Source organism: Arctopsyche grandis, chromosome 11 (assembly GCF_051622035.1).
Source record: "Arctopsyche grandis isolate Sample6627 chromosome 11, ASM5162203v2, whole genome shotgun sequence".
Taxonomy (NCBI): Eukaryota; Metazoa; Arthropoda; class Insecta; order Trichoptera; family Hydropsychidae; genus Arctopsyche; species Arctopsyche grandis.
The window spans coordinates 16,734,795-16,759,762 of NC_135365.1; positions in this window are offsets into that span (position 1 = coordinate 16,734,795).

Genomic DNA, 24,968 nt, shown 5'->3' on the forward strand with positions numbered 1-24,968 from the left:
GTCCATAAATTTAACAATATCGCTCAATAGCGAATACAATATGAGATTAATGTTAAATTTGTAAACACTGATTTTTCACAGAATTTTGACTAAATATTAAACTATTTGAAATTTATTATTTTTATTAAATGCTTGAATTCATTACTTTCTTAAATTTAAAATAATGTATTGAGTCCTACGCTGCGAGAATTACCAATAATGTAAAAAAAAAGTAAATCATTTTTTGCTTGTTCCTTCCTTTTGAAGAATTTTTGTGTGGAAGGGATGGTTCTAGCTTTTAAATACTATACCTATATATGTATTGAAATAACTTTGGAAAAAATCGGAAGACAACCAAGCTTCTCATTTTTAACAATCAGTTACATAATTGGAAATAGTTTCAAGTACGATATTTTTGAAATACTTTTTATGTTTGATTTTAAATTTATGATACACTAAACGGCTCCGTTGAATAGCAGGTCAAAAAAGGATGTTGAGTGTGGTTCGGTGATTATTGGTCAAAAAGCTCTCGCCCAAAAGTCACTAAAATCTCTATAACAGAACATCTGGCAGCCGAAAATTCCATCATACTAACGATAACTATCATACTAACCAGAACTCGAGTGCCAAATTTTCCGTATTCGCGATTTTCATGGCAAAAATTGTCTTTTGGGCGATCGTGATGTGACTTTTTATCCAATTACCGTTGAGTGTTGACTCATTCTTCGACTAATACATGTAATATAAACTAACCGTTTAAACGTTTTCTTTCAAATTTAAAACAATTCAACTAATATAAAATTGAAATAATTATATTTCGTTACTACCGGTATTTTATATACCGAATTTTGACCAATGGTGGTTTCGATAGTATAGTTATTGAAATACCTAATCAAGACGTACCAAATCTGAAGATCAGCTGATCAATATCAAATAGCAGCTATTTGATATTGAAAAGTACATACGAACTTTTTTTACTTTAGCATGGACGTGTAAGTAGTATTATAGGTATGTATGTGTGTAGTTTATTGTTGTTCAGTCGACGATCCAGTTCTGAATGAAGCACGGAATAAAACCACCGAATATTTATACACAGCATGTAATCTCAGCACAGAAAGGTCATTGGTTGATTAGTCGCGAGATCTTATTGGCTGTTGTATACAGTTTGAGCATACGCCGAAGCCTTTTTGGCGTGAACGAGCAATTAGGCGATTAGAGCAATTGATGAAGACTGTTATATACAAATTACATTTGGTTTGTATTTATTTATTTGTCTTATTTAGTGTATACAATAATTTAAATATTAAGTACATATTACATGATTTATAGACATGTGTTGTATGTATGGGCATGTATACAGAGAGGATAAAATTCGATAGGTTTCCTATCATAATAGACACGCCTAGTTATTCCGAGTTCCTTATTCGATATTTTAGAACTATGTACTTATAGCACAGCATTCGAAGCGGACGATAAATTAAGTGTTTCGATGACAATTTCAGATAATACAGATGATGTATGTGCGCGTATGTGTGCGGGCAAGAAAGCAAGCAAGAAATATTGCTGCCGAGATCGCAATAAATTACGATGATTAATGAAAAGCCAACTTGTAACATGTCAAATGGTATCGTATCATAATTTTTAACAAGAATTCTTTTGCGACGAGATTAATTCAATACTACCGAACAAGTGAAGGGCTTGTGGAATGGAAAATATGTAGTCTAGTGTCAGAATGTACTACGTAGAAGAGAATGAAAACGATATAAGGATCACGTTCCAATTTAGACCGTGCAACGTAAAATATAATTCAAGATCGTAAAACGATTTTCCAGGAGTCAGGTGCAGAAGATTGCATTTCCCATAGAGAAAAAAAATGATTGAAATTGGAAAATAAAAGTATATCTAATGGAAAATTCTATTACGTAAAGCTAATTATATTGTGAGTTTGCGTTGCTAGCTTGGCAGTTGAAAAATCTATTAAGTTATTAAATAATTTTACATTGATTTTTTGATTTTATATTTACCGAAAATTTCAATATTCAAAACGAAAAAGTATACGTTTTTAATACGTATTCAAATTTAAATTAAATTTGAGTTTTAATGAATTTATTTAATTAATATATTTGTATCTACATACATATGTTCAGATTTTCATTCGAGGCTGTCACAATGATATATGGGTAGTCCAAAGGCAGAACTGTTACATTATTTTTATTTTATTTTATTTATCTTTATTTTCAATCAATCATGCACGCTATTCTTAACAGATTATTCCAAAGCGACGAGTGTGGTATACAGATTAAGAATTTTCGATTATATATTCAGGTATACACCCATATATTTACATTAAGCACGATATCTATGGTCACGTATTGTATTGTAAGATTATACAAGGCAAATACAAAAATCGATCCGCAAATACATCTATGGACAAATTTGTAGCACAAAGGCTATCAATTTGTTGGAACTGTTTTAATGCAAATCAGATAAATTGGCAAACTCTGATAGGAAACGATCGACCTGGATTCACATATTCAAGGTCTGGCCAGCAGCGACCGGTGGGATTGAACCCGTGACCACTTTGTTCGAAAGCATTATATGCTAACCATTAGTATATGCTGCTGGCTTATATATTATAAAATATTTTAAGATAATGCAAAAATGTAACAAAATAAAGTAATTTATTGGTACTGAATAATCATAGTTCAATTATTTTTTAGTTAATCTTATGATTAAATTTATTTCTAGGAATTTTACTAAATTTAATAAGAGATGTTTATTTATTCGTGCCTTGAGTGTTCAATATCTTTACGAGGAAAAATTAAATTCCTCAAAATATCGTTGTTTATACACTCAATGTTATTTTCCGAGCATTTTAATCTAGCATATTTTGATTTTAGTGTTCGCTTCAAGCTTAATAATAAAATAGAAAGTTTAATATAAGACGAGAGAACAATTGAAATCAACTTTCAATTATCATTATTAACGCTTATTTATATCAAACTAATATTATATATTAAAAATATTTTCAGATTTGATCTTGATAATAATTACATCGCGTTTTTTTGTTTTTCTTTATCAAAGGAATAAATAAGAGTGCCTCGAGCGACAAAATTAAAATCTCTTCCACTTTTCTTCAGGAAGAGAGATGTCTGCGATTGAAAAACTTTCGGCAATCAATAAAAAACAAGATCAAAGGCTGTACAAAATGAAAAATAAATAAAAAAATGAGCAAAAATCTTTTACGATTATGTATCATACATACATACATAAATACAATATAGGCTTACATTAAACACAAAAGTTCTAATGTAAGCAGAGTGACTTTGTAAAAGGCGAAAGTTATTTTATAAACATAGATTGCTCCGAGATTAGTGAACCGTGAAATCGAATACGCCAAAGTGTTTACCTACATACATATGTAACAGACATTTCGTAAATACTAACACGTACATACATGCATATGTATAATATATATATATGTAAATATGTATATATCAGAAATCTTACTACGGGAAGCGGAAGGTATGGGATATCGGGGAATTAATTTCAAACGAGCATTGTATATTTTTTATTGCGACATCGCCTTCTGGGTAGGGGAATTATTATTAATGGCGTCCCCGGTATTTCGGGGGATACTTCCCGCGGTCCAGGTAGGGGACGGTTCCTTTGTGAGTATTTAGATTTTGGCTTCGGGAATACTTCGGCCTTATAGGCCGGAAGTGATGAGTCGGTTAAGGATTTCCGCTCGGTGATTTACTGCGACAATATTTTTCCTCTAACGTTTCCTTGTCAACAAGCCAACTCTGGCCGGTTTTCCATCCCTGCCCGGGGAGTGGAAAAAAAAGGTACGTCTCGCACATTTCGCCGCATAGAAATGTATCAGGATGTAATAAAGAAGGCCGAATATATGAATATAAACGTGCCCCGGAGATTATAAGGTCAAATGATGCGAGAATATCTCGGACTATCTCGCCGAGAACGGGGGAAATAAACAAAATCGGTTATTGTTTCGTCCTTTTCCATTTTCTGATTTGATTTTCCGGTCAATATGAGCGTCGTACACATTTTTCTTCTCTTCCTTTGTTATTTCCCATGTACAGGATGGTCGAAAATAAATACTTGAACAACATATGTATATAAATACATACATACATACATAAATTGTAGATACTATTAAACATATCTTGTATACGCATTAAATCAAATAAAATAATTGTTTGAAAATTTGATGTTATTATTATTACATTTATAGTAGACGACTATTTTTATTTTACCTAACATTAAAATGCTTCAAATAAATTGTGTAAAATGTGACTTCGTGGTGCAAATTGGTGCAAATTCACAGATGCCCAATCATTTGAATCTTACAGAATCTACATACATATATAAATATAATATAAATTCTTTAGGTTTCAACACTTCAAGTGTCTCTATAAGAAGCGGAGAACTTTAGAAAGTTTTTATAAAAGTCCTAATAGTTGAGTGTCATGTCACATTCCAGAGGTTCCATTGGTTGAAAAGCTTTCGGTGCCAAAGAAGCTAAGGTCCAAAACTCTGTATCTGCCAATTTCGACTAGAGCCAATGTGCTTGTGGACCCACCCCTTTTTAAGGTCATTCAAATACTAAACATGCTGCCTGACCATGTTGAAATTTTCACTGCATCATACAGTTCTATCAGGCAACTTTTTTTGAATGGCTCTTAGTTACAAATGCTTTTTATTATTGTAAACTTTCACATACATACTGTCACTTTTCAGGAGTTTTTTAATGATTGCATTAGGGTAATGACGAATCAGTTAACATGCCAATCAATATTTCTTTATTTTTTTTAGGTTATATCATAAGTTCATGAGAAATAAAATACATTCGTTTTATTGTTGAATTTTATATTATATTATATTTAAAAATATATACTTTGCTCTTGAATTTATTATTGGTACAATGAACTTGAGAGACGGATAAATTGTTTATCTATGAGCTTCCGCTCGTAATAACTACTACTGATTGAATTGATACACTGACTATTAAGAGTTTAAGACATACATATGTACATAGATCAGTGGTTAGCGTTTAATGCTTTCAATTCCTTAATGGTTCTATTCCTGACTTTGTTGCTGGTCAGACCTTGGATATTTGACTGCAAGGTCGATCGTTTCCTTTAATTGTTTGCCAATTCATTAGATGTAATTGGAAACGGTTCCAACAAATTGGCAATCCTGTCCTATTTCTTGCAAAGTTTGAGGTTATAGCATCTCATAATTTTTGATATTTAAAATGCTGCAAAAATTTGTCCATAGTTTTCTCTATGATGATTGTAATGTTTGTAATTGGCCTTGAATAATACTTATTCACAAAGTTGTTGTATTAATAAAAAAATCGGTGTATACCCGTAACAAATAAAAAAAATGGACATATTGTCTGACTATCGCATTAAAGTGCGGTTTATATAGTCGATTCGATGATGTTAATATCTGTGTCATCGAATTTATTTTAGCTTATCGCAATTTTAAAATTTGTTATTCCCATGTATGACCGTGTGAACAAAGTTAAAGAGCGTTCCGTCACAATACATATATATTTATTTTATTTATTTATTTTAAGTTTAAGTTTGGACCATTGTGGCATGACAGAATTCCATAATGCCCCATAATGTGCGAAATAAAATATAGAGTGAAAAAAGAAAAAGTTATAGGCGTTTAAACAATTAAAATATGACATAGCGAGAGGGTGGGGAAAGATAAAAAAACGATCGAAAGAGTGTGGATAAATGTGGATAATGTGAATAATAGATGTCACCGAGAACGACAATGGAGTAAATTTTCAAACGTTTCTATTACGATTATTTTTCACCATCGTAATGGTGGATTTGATTTCCACATATATTGATGACCAAAACGAGCAAAAAAGTTTGAAAACGATCGGACAAGAACCCAAATTTCGTCAGACGAAAAAATCGAAAGCGAGCTAAGAACAGGCTAGTAAAAAAATACAGAGAGATGAGAAAAATAAAAATAAATACATACATATACACAGACAAAAAAATACATTTTTACATAATCATAAAAAAAACCAACAGCATTATAATAATAGCAGATAAAGTAAAAATATCAAATAATAAAATACAAAGCATAATAAAGGGAACATCTTGCACCAATATATAAGAACCAGCCGCAAACATAAAACATACCTGCGAGGGCCAAATTGAAAGAGAAGATCAAAATTCCACTCATACATCATATTCAATTATGAAAATAATGATGAGCGCAGGCCATCAGACAAATAGGTTAAAATGATGTTCGATAATCTATATACAAATATATAGCCAGCAGCATAGCTCGGTTGTTAAGCTTCTGCTTAACACCGAGAGGCACCGGGTTCGATCCCACGAGTTGACCTCGATTGAAAAGAATTTTTCTGAGTACATCTGTAGTGCTGCTGGTCATACTTGGATATTTGTGACTCCAAGTCGATCGTTTCCTATCAGAGTTTGCCAATTTTTCTGATTTCATTGTTGAAACGGTTCCCGATTAAAATTGACCAAAATCCTTCCTACCTACTATGTCACCACTATTTGAGTTTGATTAATGTACAATTATTCATAGATGTCTCGTTAATTTAAACTTAAACTCTTTGCTTCTTATCTTAGTGATAGGAAGCAATTTGTTAGATATGGTATTTATGAATCTCCTTCATTTTTTACGCGATCTGGTGTAACTCAGGGGTCCACCTTAGGCCCTTTACTATTTACAATAGTCATTAATAACCTCCCAAAAGTACTACGCAATGCTTCATGTCTCTTGTTTGCTGACGACGTTAAACTATTCTTTGCTGTTAAGGATGAGAGGAAAGCCTCTCTCCTTCAAGCTGATATTAACGCTGTTTTAGAGTTCAGTTCCAGTTTAGGGCTTGAACTGAATACTAGTAAATGTGCTATTATGAGTTATGGACGTGCGAATTCGCTCTATTGTCACGGATATTCCATTGGATCCGTATTGTTGAAGCGCGTGGAATCAATGGTCGACTTGGGTATCACTTTTGATCCTCAATTCACCTTTCACAACCACATCAAGACAATCGCTGACGTTTCCTTTCGTCGACTTGGATTTGTCTTGAGATATGCTAGATTATTCTCCAACCCCTTGTCTTCTCGCTTGCTTTTCAACTCGCTTGTTAGAAGTAAGCTAGAGTATAATGCAATTGTGTGGAATCCGCACGAAGCAAACTACTCTCTTATTATAGAAAAAGTGCAAAAAGCATTTCTTCGTTTTCTTTATAAGAAAGAGTATGGGTACTACCCATATCTCTATCCTACTCCTTTCCTTTTGGGCATGCTTGGGTATAATTCCCTTGAACTTCGGAGAAACTTCTCGTTAATTCGTTTCGTTCTCCAGCTATTGCGTGGTAATACGTCATGCCCGTTGTTGCTGGAACAGTTGGGACTTTATGTCCCTAATAATTATGTGCGTGGTAGACATCATCATTTAATGGTTGTACCTGCTGCTCGCACAGTTCTTTTTCGAATGGCTCCTATTCCAAGAGCTATTCGACTTCTCAATGAAATCGTTGCTGCTGTCCCTGAATGTGATATTTTCCACCTTGGGGAGCGTAGATTGTCGGATATTATCTTAACATATTTATCTGGTAACCTGCGCTCATCATTACTTTCTTAATTTGAATGTGATGAATGAGTGGAATCTTAATCTACTCTCTTCCATTTGGGCCTCGCTGTGATTTTATTTTTTATTCATATTTTGTTTTATTTTATTTTATTTTTTCTTTCTCTTTTGTACATTTTTATATACTATTTTAATTTTGATCAGTGTAAACAAAGAATGGGATTTATGGATTTTATTTTTAATTTTTACACTTTTGTTATTTTTTTTTTTCTCTCTGAATGATGTATTATTTTCCTTTTGTTACTTTTTTTGTAATTTTATTTTACCATGTTTTCTGCTTTTGCTTTTTTCCTTTATTTACAGTTTACTTGTTTTTATATCATGTTTTTATATATTTTTCAAATGTAGGCCATTGTGGCGCATTAGGTTCTTCCTGTAATGCCACAATGGTCCAAAACTATTAAATAAATAAATAAATAAATAAATAAATAAATAAATAAATAAATAAATTTGCGAGTTTTTCAGTGTGTCGTAATTCAGCGACCTGTGTAAAATGCTGCATCGTTTGTAATTAGCCAGGAAGGCGCATTGGGGTTACCTGTAAGGCCTTCCTGTATATGTAAAAAGTAAAAATAAAATATGTACATATGTATATATATTTTTTTGATTGGGCAGGAAGGCGTATAAGGTTTGCCTGTTAGGTTTTCTTGGAATTTTTTAAAATAAAATAAAAATATGTAGTGGCACTTCTGTGCTGCAAAAAATTGCACGTATTCCTCATACGTATGAACATTCCCATTGGAGCGGTCGATTTGAGGCTGTGGGAGAGATGCGTGGTCGTAATTTGAGACTTTCTGTCGGGGCGCCCGTTTAACGAGGCCTCTAGTTAGCGTCACTCGAGCGGATGGCGCCCCGTATGTCGATGGGATGGCGCCCCGTGACAGCCGGCTGACAAATGGCGCCAAATCGATACGGCCATTTTGAATAATGGACCACTGTGCGACCGTGTCGGTGATGATATGCCCTCGCGAAGGGTCCATTGAGGAAGCCTCGCGGTGAAACGACTTCGGCGTCGAAGCCTTACCGGAAATACGGTGATAAATTGACGTCTATACACGCTTTCGTTATTTACGACTATGCTAATATGGCTTCTGATATATTACACATACGAGGTGCTCTCAAAAAACTTCGGGAATGTATGTAGGTACTTACATATCATATATTTTAGAATTGTCTTCAAACATTCAGAAACCGTTCTATATTTTAACCAGCGTTCGCGTATATACAGGGCGTTTGGTAAACAACCTTTTAAGTGCAAAGCCTTAAAGGGTTGATAGCTCATATCATTTAGAACATTTTGAGCCACACATACATACCTCAGTCCAAAGTCTTACGATTTTTTTTTCTTTATCTATGTACGTAGTAACAATAGATGAAGTTTTGTGATCATGCGAAAATTCGAACTCGAGATTTTGACTGATTCGAACTCAGAATCGATTACTGATCACGTTTTCGTGATCTAAAAAAAATGTGTCTGTCTATTATGAAGATTTTTGAACACCGTTAGTCCTATCAAACTGAAACTTAGTATCGGTAACTGAAATTCTTATCGAGACGACGTAAATTTTTTTCAAATTTTTAAGTTGACTGGAAATGATACCTCCCCTTATAGGTGTGTTCTTTTTTTTTTTTAAGTTTTTGAATTCAACCATCTCCCAAACTGCTAACTGAATCGGATTGAAATTTTTTTATTTCATTTTTAGAGATTTTTAGTTAAAACACCAAAATCTCACAGTTGATTGCTAATAATACTGTTTAAGTTAAAAGTGATATGTTAATCAGTTATTTTTTTTTTGTTTATCTAATGTTTATTCAATCAAATAAAAACAAATACAATCATCTGTGTTAACAGAAAAAAATAATAGAGGCACCATAAGTTTTCAAAAATTTGTAGGAAAATCGGAAATTTCTCAAAATAAGAAAAATCTGATTATTATCAATTGACTGTGAGATTTTGGTGTTTTTACTAAAAATCTTTATAAATAAAATAAAAAAAAAACCGCAAGACTTTGGACGAAGGTATGTGTGGCTCAAAATGTTCTAAATGATATGAGCTATCAACTCTCTAAGGTTTTGCATTTAGCTACCATACCATACATATATGAGCCGTTATAATTGAAAGTGGTATAAGTTCACTTTTCTTCATTACTAAATACTGATGGCCTGTAAATACGTTTATTCTGCTTTTCCGAGATTCTGGACATATCGAATTAAAAGAAGTGATAACAATTTGTGAATTAAGTCAAGCAGAAATAGTATTTTAGAATCGGACTTTCGCAATTTTCAAATATAACGGCTCATATTTATATACCAGTACATACTGAAATAGATTGCTGTTTGGATTTGTTTAATCTAAAATATGCTGATCTAGTTGTGGGATTGTTTAATTTGGAATCGTAACGTGTTCTATTAATGTACTTGTTTTTGATTATTTGTTTTATATTTATGCTAATTTTGTTTAGTCAATTGATTTTATTATGTTTTATTTTCTTCTCATTGTATTCTTTTTTTTTTTAGTTTGGTCATAGTGACGACTTGAAACTACTTTGTAATGTCATTGTGGCAAAATTGTATTAAATAAATAAAAAAATTCGGATGTGACCAACCCATGACTTTATCTATGTATTTGAGAAATATAAGAAGGTCATTTATTTAATACAATTTTGACAAAATTTTAATACAAAATTCGATAATTAAACATACATACACGCTCACACATACCGGTTATGAGAGTAATTTCGATACAAATTAGGGAATCGCAAATTTAGGGAAACTGACACAAGACAAAAGGTGTACTTCCGATTGTCGGATTTTGTTTTTATTACACACAGACACACAGTCATTGATTCCGAGTTCGAATCAGTTAAAATCTCGAGTTCAAATTTTTGCATGATCACAAAACGTCATCTATTGTTACTACGTACATATGTAGATAAAGTAAAAATATATATGTATCTTGCAAGCGACTGAGTGGTGCCAGATTCAAGTCCTGGTTAGAATAATGTGTTTTATGATTTAAAGTATTTCTGCAGATTTGGATATTTGTGACTGCAGGTTGATCGTTTTATATCAGAATTTTCCAATTTTTATTATTTTATTGTTGAAACAATTGCTCAAAAGTTGACTGTAACACCATTGTCTAATCGAATATAATTTAAAATTTATTTATATGTACATGTACAAGTTTGACCACAAGTATCGATTTGGGGCAACCGGTCATTGCACTAAGTTTTACTTCATCAACTTAAAATACATTGAAATAAATAGTTGTAAGATTTTCAATGTATTATTAAAAGTATGGCGAGTGCTTGATCGTCTGATCACATACGTACATATACATATACATATATGTGGATCATTTCGAAACTTATTTGCATGTACTTATCTTCAGTTGAATATTGAAAAATCTCCCCTTTCTCCAGGGGCGTTTGTGCATGGATGGTTCGTTGGGGGCTTAGGAGAAAAAATGGAATTAGATTTAGTGTTTGACGTTAGGCACAGTGTCTCCACCGATCTGGAATTAGAATATCCATTATCGACGTCGTGACTTCAACGTCGGTTTTTCACAGTGAAAAAGACATTCGTTCCGACACATTTGCGTTTTTCGCATTTAAATTTGAATGCGAACGAACGTCGGCCGCGGGCAATTTTCACCCCGCGCCTGGTAAAATTCTTTTACTTTTTTTTTAAATATCGTCTACGTGGTGAACGTAAATAAATACGTCACCAAAATGAGCTAAGACTTGATATAAGTATACATAATATTAATTTCGTTTGTAGAGGCTCCATATTGTATATGGGTTTTTCTTTATGATTTGTTTTCATTTCACATATAATTTACTATCAGTATTTTGAAGTAACCAAAATTTTATTTAATAAAACACAAGTAGCATCTGGATATTGGATATTCTTTGTATAAACATATATCAAGTGTATACATCTGCATTTTTAAAGGCTGAAAATTTAACTTTATTTAACATGTAATAGAAATTGTTAATTTTATGCAATAATATTTTAGAATTATTTTCACCTAACTCGAAAGTGGTACTTTAACTCTAGAGAAACCTTTTGATTTATTGTATAAAAATTTTGCATCTACAAGTTTAAGCTTAATACCAAGTTATATTATTATATAATATTTAGTGAACACCGTCAAACAGAAGTGGCAGTTTACTCTTGTTATATTTTTCTTCCACTGTTTTTATTTTGACCTTTTAAATTATTTCAATTTTTTAAATATTCTGTGTTTACAATATTTATAGTAAGTAATTAGAAAAAATTGAATTAAGTTTCCCTGCAATCAATTTCTATCGAATATGTTCTGATAGCCGATATGTTTGAAAGTGTATGTATTATACTTCCTATATTCCTCAAATACATACATAAATAAAGTCATGGGCTGGTTACATCTAATTTTTTTTTAAATTAATGAGAAACATTACAATTAAATTAGGACTAGTCCTCCATTAACATTTATGATTACAAATTGCTGTTTTTTTCTGTAAGAAATGTATTATATGATTCAAAAGCACTCTTCCCAAAGATTTCACATTAAAAAAATATTGGTAATATTTCATGTATGTATTCTATATGAATTTAAATTTGTTCAGAAGAATTGATATCTATTGATATAGCTGTTGAATAATTTATAAATTCAAATTTGAAATCCTACATAGACTTAAGTAAAAGAAATAAATATTTTCGCATCGATATTTAAAATTGAAAATGCTAGATTTTACTATTGGAAACATGGAAAAATAACGAGACGGAATAAATCAAAAGATTTTCTATTGAAGTTTTTCCATTTAAAAATGAATATCGGAAAAAGTGTAGTTATCCGCATACATACATATTATATGTACAGTCAGACGTAATATATTCAGGCGACATTATAACGAGCCGCAGTGATAAACTATTGTATTATAAACATACCTATGTATATTTATAGAGCTCGTGAAAAACTACGCGTGGAAAACTTTACCCTCGGCACTTTCGCATGAAAGCTTCGCAGTGAATTTTCCCCGATTGCGAGCGTTGGAGGGAAAAAAGCTCCCGTGGTGCCAGGGGTCGAGTCTCCGAGGCCCCGATTTGTGGCCAACAGGGGTAAACAACCACTCGGCACCCCCATCAGAGGGGACCAGATTGACCCCGAACAGGAACCTTATGCTTTAAAAATTTATCTATTCTACCGAACGGATTTTTAGACGTTCGGCAGAAAAGATAAATTTGCGAAAGCATTCACATAAGTAGCACTATCATATTTGATTTAAAAAAATGCGCTGTTTAAATGCTTCCTTTGAGTTGCTCGAATGGTGAACGTTATTAAGTGGAAAATGTCGTTGAATTTTCTTTACGTGGTAGTCTTCGACAAATAAATAAGCCCCGACCAGAATTTATGCTCAATAAAGCACAAACATCGTTAGCATAGAAAAATTTAAGATTTTTATCATTGAATTGGAAACTAATTTATTCAGGAAAAATTTTGTATCACAAATTTAATTTTATAGAGTCTGGCAATGTATAATGATTAATATTTGGTTCAGTTGATTTATTAATAAATAACACTGTGAAACAATCAAAATTACCAGAGTGAAGCTCAACAATCTTTACAAAATTTAACGCAGTGAAATCGAATATGGTAATGATTTTTATTGGTTTGTTTTCATTTTTGAGATATGAGCGTTTAATGAAAATACACAATTTTTACGGTTTTTTCGGCTTTTGTGTTCTTATGACTGTGTTCAAAGTGAGTAATTGGTATAATTAATAGTCTGTTGCTTTTTATATTGAATATGATTTTTTATTGCTTTAAATACTTAATTAAAAGTCAAAAATATATATTTCTTTTTACAAACTACATATGTGTATTTATTTGGCCAGTTTTTCAATTCATCGCGTTTATAAGAGTTGGTTTTTTATTACAATATTTTATTTATTTAAAAGTACTAATTTAAGCGGTAAATGATTATGTTACGTATAGTAAATAGCACGAAAAAAAAATACCTATATATATACCTGTATATATGTATATTTGACTTTTAGAATTCACTAGATAATGAAATATTAGTATTTTAAATCAACAAAAAATTAAAATCAATAGAAAAAACATTTGACTATTGATTCCAATATTCAGTTTGATCACAGGAATACATAATATAGAGTTAAAGACTTTAATAAAAATTATTATCATATTCGAATTCAGTGGGTGAAGGAGTTAAGTAAATATTGATAAGCTCCACTTTATAATCTTGAAAACGTGATTTTTTGTTCAGTGCTATTTTTTTATTTTATTTTATTTTATTAATTGAAAAATCAACAGACAGGATGTACAGAGATAGGTATAAAAAACACAAAAAGTAAATAAATAATATATGTAACACCCGAGTCCAATAATAGATTTTTACAAAAATGAAAAAGATAAATATAAGGAAAACAAATTAAAAAGTAAAGAATAAAGGCATGACAAAATATGTAGTACATTGCATAATTAAACTATAGTATTAAAATATTTGGAAAAGGTTATAAGATAGAATATAAGAAGAAATTGAAATTTACAAATATAAAAAACAAATGAAAAAGGTAAATACAAAATAAACAAATGAAATGGAAAGGAATGAAAGCTATAATATGATTAAATAGCACATTACATAACTAAACTAAAGTATAAAAATAATGGAAATATTGGAAAAATAGAATAGAAGAAAAAATGAATCAATCGGTCAAGATTCTCTTGATGTTAGACCTGAATTGATGTAGGGAAATACCAAACAGATCAACCTCATTCAGCTCTCCGTTAAACATACGATAAACGCGCTGCAGATAAAAATATTTTTGGGAATTAGTATTGAAAGGATCAAGTGAAAAGAGTGTAACGCGTCTAGGGTATCGAACTGGGATTCTGAAATTAACCTTATTCAGTAAATCAGAACAATCAAGGAAACCATTTATGAGCTTAAAGAAGAATATAGCATCAGAATGTCGTCGCCTGACAGAAAGATTGTTAAAAGAAAGGATTTTTAAAATGTCGGAAACAGTAGAATGGGTATAGGTAGGAAAAAGGTAGCGTAAGGATTTAATAAATTTAAGTTGAACTTTCTCAATACAATTAATATGGGATAAATAAAAAGGTGACCAGATAATTGAGGCAAATTCAAGGTGAGACCTTACAAAGGAAAAATAAAGTAATTTTAGTACATAAGGATCATTAAAGGGTTTTGTTGAGCGGAGTAGGAATCCAAGAGATTTAAATGCTTTGTTGGTAATAAAAGAAATATGTTCAGAGAAATCTAGTTTATTATTGAGTATTACACCAAGATCCTTAATAGAAGATGACGTGTTAAGGATTGAATGATTTAATTGATATTGATTAGTAATAATTGACTTATTTCTAGTGAAATTTAAAATAGAGCATTTTTCTAGATTAATAAAAAGATCATTATTTAAACAATATATAGAGAATCTATCTAGATCTTCTTGTATCTTATGACAATCGTCTATGGTGTATATAGGTTTGTAAATTTTTAAATCATCAGCGTAAAGAAGTATAAAGGAATGTTTGAAGATGTATGAGATATCATTAATATAGAGTAAAAAGAATAAGGGACCTAAATGCGACCCTTGTGGGACACCGGAAGGAATATGTCTAAGTGATGATCTAAAACCATTGAGAATTATGATTTGGTGACGATTTAGTATATACGAAGAGATCCAACGAAATAAATTTCCTCGGATTCCAAGGGACCAAAGTTTATTGAGTAAAAGGTTGTGATTGATTTTATCAAAAGCTTTAGAGAAATCCGTATAAACGACGTCTATTTGAATTCGTTTGTCCATATAAGATGTGAGAGTACTAGTGAAATTAAGCAGGTTAGTCTCTACCGATCTCCCCTTAAAAAAACCATGTTGTTCAGGTATAATGTAGTTTTTGAAATTGGAGAAAAGGAAATTATAGATAATTTTTTCAAAGATTTTACTAATGACAGATAGTTTAGATATAGGACGGTAATTCTCAATAAGATTCTTATCACCTTTTTTAAAAATAGGGGTGATGTAAGATAATTTCCAATAGTCAGGAAATTTACCGTTCGACATAGAAAGATTGAAAAGGATTGTTATGGGAAGAGATAATGGGACAGCACATTTAACAAGGAAAAAAGAAGGCAAACCATCACAACCCGCACCAAGATTAACATTGAGAGAGTTGATGTGACTGAGTACAGTAGATAAGTCAAAATGAAAAGTAGATAAGTTACAAGAAGAAGTATCTGTATTAGAGATAGAAAGGTTAATGGTAGAATCACTATTGAAAGTGGAGTCAAAATAGTCAGCAAAAATGGTACAGATTTCAGAACCATGTGAAGCCGACTTATTTCCATAATACATTACGGAAGGATATGAAGAGGAGGTATTTTTTTTTGAATTTATATATGACCAAAATGATTTGGGATTAGTTTTAATATTATTTTGAATAAGAGAAATATAATTTCTAAAGCAGATTAAAGAATATTTTTTAATTCGAGCTCTTAATAGTGAAAAACTTTGATAATCTAAGGGATTTGAATAAATTTTAAATTTTTTATGGAATTTGTTTTTTTCTTTTATTATTTTAATAAGAGACGATGTAAACCAAGGGGGATATTTGGTACGCTTAGATTTAAGAGTAAAAGGGACGTGGCATTCAATAATAATTTGTAAGGTATCGTAAAATTTTTTACAAGCTAAATCAATATTTAAATTGGACAAAAGTGAATTCCAATTGATATCGCTTAAAATTGGAATAATTGTAGCATAGTCAGCTTTTCTAAAGAGGAAAGTTTTATTATAATTATAATTCAAGGGTGAAGATTTGTTGTAAATTATTGAGATGCAAAAGGATAAATGATGAGAATCTTCATGGATTAGCGTAGAGTCAGCACGAGAAATATATAAGGGGAAACTACTAATAGCTAGGTCAAGAATACGATTATTAGTATTTGACAAATAATTGTATTGATAAAGTTTATTATAAGATAAGAATTGAGTAAAGGAAAGGGAAGAAAAATTAATGCAATTGGAAGGAAATAGATGCAGATTTGAGTCGTATTTTGTCCAATCAATAGTGGGAAGATTGTAATCACCGAGTAAAATGAATCGATCCTCTGGATAATTGGTTATTAGATCAGATACTTTATTTAAATGGGTAACTAATAGAGTTTGGTGAGAATTACCAGGAGGAATATAGACAGTACAGATATTTAGTTTAAAAAATTTAGTGGTAATAGTAATCCAAAGGTCTTCTGTGGAAGTTAACCAATTATTTTGAATGACAGAGGGTAGATTATTTTTCACAGCTATGATTACACCACCACCAAATATTTGGTTATGAAGAGAATAATCTCTGTCACGTCGAAACACCTGATATCTGGCATCAAAAAACTCACTATCATTATAAAAAACTCACTAAGTGCTATCATATCATTATAAAAAAAAAAAGATAAGATTTGCATTTTTAATATATTTCAATATCAATCCAATACGGCTTAAGAGATACGAATGCTGAAAAATACATTTAAACAATATACATAAACTTACATATACATACATATATGAACTTATTTAATGCGAAATTGATATTCTATCTTTACTTTTTGTCAAAAATAATCATCCATTCGGTTGAAAAATCAGAAAATATATTTTTTAGTAGTCTCTCGTTATCATTCAGAGGGGAATTATATATATTTAGGTACATACATATATGATAATAAGGACTATTAATTTACGGATTAGTTATTTGTAGAGTATAATGCATATAATTTGATTCCGATACCACAACGTTAAAATGCGTTTTAAATTTATATTTAATACGTTCGGAAATTGGTATGTAAATAAATTTTAATATGAAGCGCGATTAATTTATAGCCATATCTTCTTTGTTGGAAAGCTCACGCTCGTACCGTTAATTAATAAACCTGATTGAATTCGTGGCTAGAAACACAAACGAATATAAATAGAAATTATATTTTTGGTGCGAATAAACTAATGTAATTTCAACGTAACATCGTTTTACAGATTCGACGATAAATAAACATTAATTATATCGTTTGTGAATATTACATTCGTATTTCATATTTTGGAATTCGTCACGTTTCTAATCTGGAAATAGCAATCGGTTATAATTGAGATTCAAACCAATATCAATACAAATACATGTATTACATAATGCAATTAAATGTTGTTTATTGGAAATGAGAGGTTCTTATAGCCCAGTGATTGTATATATTGAAATAAACGTATGTATATTTCTCGATATATAAAATTATACGATTCATTTATCATTATTTAAACTTGGTTTTCAGTACAAAATCTTTCTCCATATTTAATTTCATTTCGGCGCAAACACAATGGTACAAAGTTTTCAAGGAAAGCTCCAAATCCCTCATCTCACTTTCTATAAGGAATTATAGCCATAGATTGGGCGGATAACCTCTTACTTTGCAAACTACTTTTCCTAATCTTTCGAAGGAAGTAAAGATTAAGAGGAAGTTTTTCCGAAGTGGAAACTCTTTCACAAAGCAATCGAAAGGTTCGATTTGTCGAAGAAAATCGTAAAATTTTCTCGTGTCTGATGAGCCAGCTAAGAAAACCGAATTGCCTACAATGAAGTATGATTTATGGCGACCGGAGATGCTGAGGAAGGGGAAGTCTGAGCTAAGTCGATGAAAGATTATTTTCCCCGAATTTTTCTCATGTTTGATTAAGTCCGTTTAATTTTTGCTCGTAATTTATGTTTTATATCAATCGGCGATTTTTTTTTATCGTTTTTTAGGGGGATTGAAATGATACGGAGGAGAGAACGTTTGAGAGAAATTTCAGTGTTCTCATTTTCCTCTAGAACGCACCGGTTTGTCGTCGGATTTCCCATCGGAAAATTTTGGATGCGGTCGCATAGTTCAAATAAATTTTCAACTTGAGCTGCTTATTAGGCTTTTCTCGGAATCCTTTGAGCTAAAGTCGATTTCTCTATCAGAAATAAAAACAAATATTAAGGCGTTCGTATAAGTGCACATATCCAATAATTCAAATAAATAAAACCTTTTTTATTCATTTATTTTTTACGTTCATATTCTTCATCATATAATTTTATACATAATACCTATTTTATAATGTTAAAATGAAATCTATTGAAACCGAGAGGTGGTGCGTCATCGTTTCCGAACGATTTTTTTCTGTGCGCAATTTTGCAATATTCAATTAGTGACAGCGATTCAATTTGCGAAACGCTAAAATGGATAAAATTGCAGGTGGAAGAATAAAAAATAAACAAACAGAATAAAATCAGGTTGAAACACGCCGTTCCGGTTTTGTCCAGTAAACGTTGCAACGTAATGCAAAATCGGTAAAACAATTTACGCGCACATTCGAATTGACCGCAATTGTTCGAATTTTCAAACACATTGTATTGAAAAACCGTGTCCTGTGTAACAAAATTTTAGCATTCAATATACATAAAAATGTTTATTCTATTTTGATCATGAAATGATCATTACATTTATAACTTGCAATATGTCCCTTTCGCTATACAATCAAACGTTTGCCAAAATCCTATGGATAATTAAAAATTGAGTTATTTAAATGGAAAAATGAAATAATCACTTATTCACGTCTTATTACAAAGAAAAAAATGGAGTAGATATGTGTAGTAAGAATATGTATTTAATTTAAATTGACAAATACGAGCAAGTGACACTTAATTATGAGAAAATTTATATTGCGATTGCTAAAAGTGTGTATACTCAGTATTGAAAAAGTAAACTTTCTGTGATCCTGACGGGAAAATCTTGATGGGAAAATGTAGCACCGTTGGCGGAAAAACTCTGTATCGTATTAAAACCGCCTCGGGAAAATTCGTCGGCTGCAATGAACGTGTGCGGAAAATTGTATAGACGTGTGAAAACGATATCGTACATTTTTTATGAAACGCTCGAACGTTCCGAGCGATTCAAACGACAACATCGAAATCTATAGAGAATACTCTCGAATAAGAAAAGGAGAAAATAAGACTATCGAAATGAATGTATATATATGTACATACGTATATATATGTTTATATTTAAAAAAAATTGGTAAAGTGAAAAGTTCGATGCGCTTTTAGTATGGCATTCACAAATTTTAGTATTTATTTAGAAGAATTCGCTCAAATGAGAGTTGATATAAAGCTGAATTATATGATATGTATATATGTACTTGATGAAAGCTCAAGGTTTTCCAGAAAAAAATGACTATCGAATTCAATTATAAAATATTAAATGAAATTAAAAGAAAAAAACATATACATATATTACTCTTACATTAAAGACATTTTGATGAATTGTACTGTATTGTAAATGTATTGATATGTATTTTTATGGAAAGGTTAGTTAATAATTACCCACAGTGAAGTCTATTGGTTAAGCCATTGTTTACTGCATAGTAGAAATATTGACGGTTCAAATCTTGGCCGGAATTGAGTAATTTATGGTTATTAAATCCAAACCGACCGTCTCCTGTGAAGAGTTAGTCATTTTATGTAGTTAAATTGTTGTGAAGAATCCAATCCAATCTTTTCCGTGTCGTGCACATTTTTACAATTGTTACATACACCTAAATTGTAGAATTTGTTTAGTACTAATATATAATCAAACCATAGGTATCGGTTTGGGGCAAACTGTTGTGATATCTATGGTAAAAATTAAATATATAAGATAAATAAATAAAATACATCTTTGTAAGTAAATATCGATATTTATTCGCCAACATTACAGAAAATATTTCAGATTGATAAAATGTCACTGTTTGATATTCATGCATATTTAAATAATATATTCATTGTAGTGTACGATTTTCATAAATTCCACGTTGAAAATTTATTCAACGCGACGTATACTGATAAAGAAGAGGTGTTTCGAAATTTGCATTGCGAATCACGAGATAACGTGCCTCGCGTCAGTTAACTGCGGTTTTTTCTTATATTTTTCCCCTTTGGTATATTCCTAGTACTTTTTGCCGCGAAGATTAATAATGTAAGGGAAAAATCCGAATACGAGAGGAAATTGAGCAAAAAGTGGTAGTCATCAGCGGTGCATTCTATCGGTAAAATGAAATTTTTCCGTGCACGTCGCTTTGATTGCGATCGAAACGCTTAAAAGCTTTTCAGAGGCGCTTTTCAAACTGAAAAAGGTTGTCCAAGAAGTCCACGGAGCTTTCACTTAGCCACTCATTTCCGTTACGTGGGACGAGAGGCTTTCGCGTCAAACAATCGCGGCTTTTCCGCTTTTCCGGGGTCGACCGCGTAATTAATGGACACTCGTGTACGTGCCTAAAACTCCATTGCTATTAGTATGTGTAAAAATAACATGTCTATATAGAACTGTAATTAAACATTAATACTGTACTGAATCAAATGCTATAAAATAAAATGTACCTATAATATGTACATATGTGGTATACGGGGAGAAATAGATCGTTAGTAGTTTTAGCGTTGAGACTGAAATAGGTTTTTTGACGAAGAAGTATCTCGAACGACGTAAAAAGATTACCAGAATCCAGTTTATTTCAAAGTAACATGCTTTAGATCTCGTTTCAAACGTTTCTATTACAAATGACATTTCGCTCTTTATTTTTAGAGACGTGCTGTCGTATAAAAAAATTTAGTTAAAAATTTTGAATGTAAAAACTGATATTCCTAATGCGACTTTTAATTTAATAAAATTAACTTTCCCTTAAAGAAAAATTATATAATAATAAAAACTTTTAAGAAGAATATGATTAATTTAGACGTAATGAATATTGCTAATGTGACAAAAAAGTAGACAGAGATCGATGTCTTTTCTCAAGAAAAATATCAAAAGTTTAATGAAAACAAAAAGTAATCAGTTTGAATATTTTATGGATCTAATCTGATAAAATGTATAATATTTATTTAATTACAAATATATGCCGAGTACCTTTTTTTTAGCATTTCAATCGACTTAACTTTTCATTTAAAAAAACGGAACATCACGGCAACAGAAATTTATATTATAATCCTCTTAAAAAACAATTCAGCACCAATATAATAGCAATTGAAACAACAATTTAGTCTGTGGTAATACTTTGAATGCGATTGGTGTAAATTTTAAATTTATAAAAATGAATGAACTTCGGACATCAAATACGTTTTTAATTTAACAAATCTAAAAAAAATACAGTTTTGTTAGATAAAATGTATTCAATGATTTACTTAAAAAAAAATATTTTTGACGATATATTCGCGTATATATCATATCACGTATATATCATATCGCGTATATATCGTATATATCATATACGTACACACCTAGAATGATATTAATACATTTTAGATCTCAATATTTATTTTATTTTTATTTAACGTACTTTGGGAAGGCGGCAAAGCCAATAGCGTGAGTGAGAAAAAAAAATAAAAGAGGTAAAAGTAAGCTGTACTGTTCTATTTTTAAAAATGAAGTAAAATGGTAGCTAAAAGAAAATTAAAATAAAGAAAGAAATTAAGATATCGGAAAAGAAGAATTATAAAAACTCTTTTAGTTTAAGAAAGACATCTAGCTTTTTTAAAATATTAAGGTTTTTTTAACCAAACTTTAGCCACTCTGTTTGAAAAAAAAAATCCCTAATCAATTTGTTCGATTTTTCTTTTAGGAGTCTGAGAATTTCCATTTACCGAGCGAAGCCGGGTAGCACCACTAGTTGCTTATAAGCCGAAAGTTAGATAATTCATTAAGTTTCATTGTATAAATTATATAATGAGACTTAATGAATATTAAGTCTCATTATATACATAAATCAACACAGGAATCGTGAATAAACCTGCACGTTTTGATGCAAATATTTCACACAAAATACTGAAGTATTTTGATAAGAAGCGACAATCGAGAGCTGACAATGTTTGGTGTAAAATTTTCCGAACTCTTGGCGAGGGCAAGTGCTTTCAGTGATTAAGAATGGCACGTCCGGTTTACGGCGCTTTCGTCGGATATACGAGCGTCGTTTTTTCGGCGTCGTTCGATGTACCCTCCCAGTGTACCCGCTTTATGTCCGGCCGTAATTTTAAATACCGGGATTGCGGAGGGGATGGGGGAGGACCAGAGTCTCCCAAACGCGGGGGCGCGCCGGCCGTATAACTCGTACGTGACTAGTTTTACGTAACACGTTTTTATTAGTTATTCCCGTAGCGTCGTCAGCACACGAGACGTACCGGAAGTAGAGGGGAGGGGGGGGGTGAAACGCCAAGAGGGAGGAGGGGTGAGGGTGAGGGTTTTCCCCGGTTGTTTGTTCCGAAGATATCTACTCCGGTTGAGATTATGTTCTGCAGCATCCGGCTATGGCGAGAAGAACAAATACGATCCCATCATACGAATGTTTGACGCTCCAATCAAACTGTTTGCCGTCTCTCGGTCGACCGGAACGTTATTTAGTCTAGCAAAGAAAGAAAAGCCGGAGAAACCTTTATTGATAATGGCACGCGTGTGTGATCGTATGCACAGTCCGTAACAATTGTATCAATGTTTCGGGCACGTCACGCTTTTGACCTTTCTCCGTTGCCGGATTATAAGGGTCAGTTCGAACGGTTGAAAAATTCCAATCTCCGTTGCTTCGGAACGTTTTATATACATTTTTTCTTACATCGGCTAGAATTTGTTAGTAATTTTGGTCAATGCGTTTAATAAAACATATATTTAATAACACTTTGAGTGAACTAAAAATATATATGAGAGATAATGAGAAGCTATAAAGCAAATTTTATAAAATATAGAGTGAAAAAATAAAAAAAATATAGGCGTTTAAACAATTAAAATCTGACAGCGAGATGGCGACATCTATGGATTTAGACTTGTACATTAATTCTTACATGTTGTACATAACTCAAATTCAGACATCGGTGACATAGCGGGTAGGATAGTGTTTAGAAATTTGATGGAGGAACCGTTTTAACAATGAAATTATATAAATTGGCAAACTCTGATAGGAAACGATCGACATGTAGCAAAAAGTATCCAAGTTTGACCAGCAGCATTAAAGATTAGCACGGGATCGAACCTGGTAACCTCTCGGTGCTAAACACAATCGCAATCACCGATACATGCTGCTGGCTATGGCTCGGTGGTTAATGTATGCATGTTATAAAAGGGGCCGCCTTTATAATTGGTATTCGAGGATTATCTCCAGGCTTAACAATGGAGACCCCCCGAATGGACTTAGTGGTCGGTATCAGCATTCGGTCACTTCCCGCTAGAGTTCTCAGAACTGAGAGTGCGAGACCATGGGACTGCATAGCTGGTACGTGACTATAACAATAGGTAAACAAACGTGTCGAGGAAGATGCACTGAGCGACCTGCCTTTTATAAGCAGGTACTTATGCCATATCAAGGTCTGGACAGAGTACTGGCAGTGCGTGGATCTCCTTAATGACCAAATAAATGCTGTGAAGCGACTTTGACCTTTTATTTGGATCCTCCACCCACCCCTACGCAATACTGAAACGACTTTTCCTATCGAACCCTATAATGCATATACTGAAACAACTTTTGTACAATTTTCCATTAGTTAGCAGTAAAAATGTCATGTTTTTACTACCAACCAGCTAACCACCTACTCAACTTTGTATAATTTTATTTTTAAAACATTTTTGGTTGAGTCGAATACTTTAAAGAAAGGAGTGAGCATTGAGAGTTCATTCGGTGCAACAAAGTTTAACACAGTAGTAAATTGTGTGGACGTCTAAGGAGGCTTTCACAATCCCCAGTCGATCTGAGTAATAACCACAGTTGACATTTTTCATTTTTACAACTGCACCAAACAAATTGGAACATATATTCAGTGGCGAAGAACAGTCGAAAGCTCATTGCAAACGTAAAGGAGAATCACTAGGGAAAACAATCCGCAAACCACATATAACATTTTCTACGTCACATTCTATTAGAAATAATAATATCCACTTTGCGAAATCGGCACACATGACAGGCACACGCTATCTATGCATATTTTTTCTACCATTTTCATGTTGAAAAATTAAAATTTCAAATTCAAGAACCGCGAACGCAAAATACGATGGAATGTGTGGGCGCGTGGGAATGTGTGGGTACTATCGGCTATACGCCCCACTGACCAATCAAATATGTAAAAATGTGCAAATATGAAATTCAAATTTGCCGCCAAAAAACCAAGCGCGATGTCGACGTCGACGACGATGAAAAGTTTCGTTTGAATTAGCATACGCGACGATTTGTTTAACGGTTTTAATCTTATTTCAACGGAGCTCTGCGTGTACCCCTCC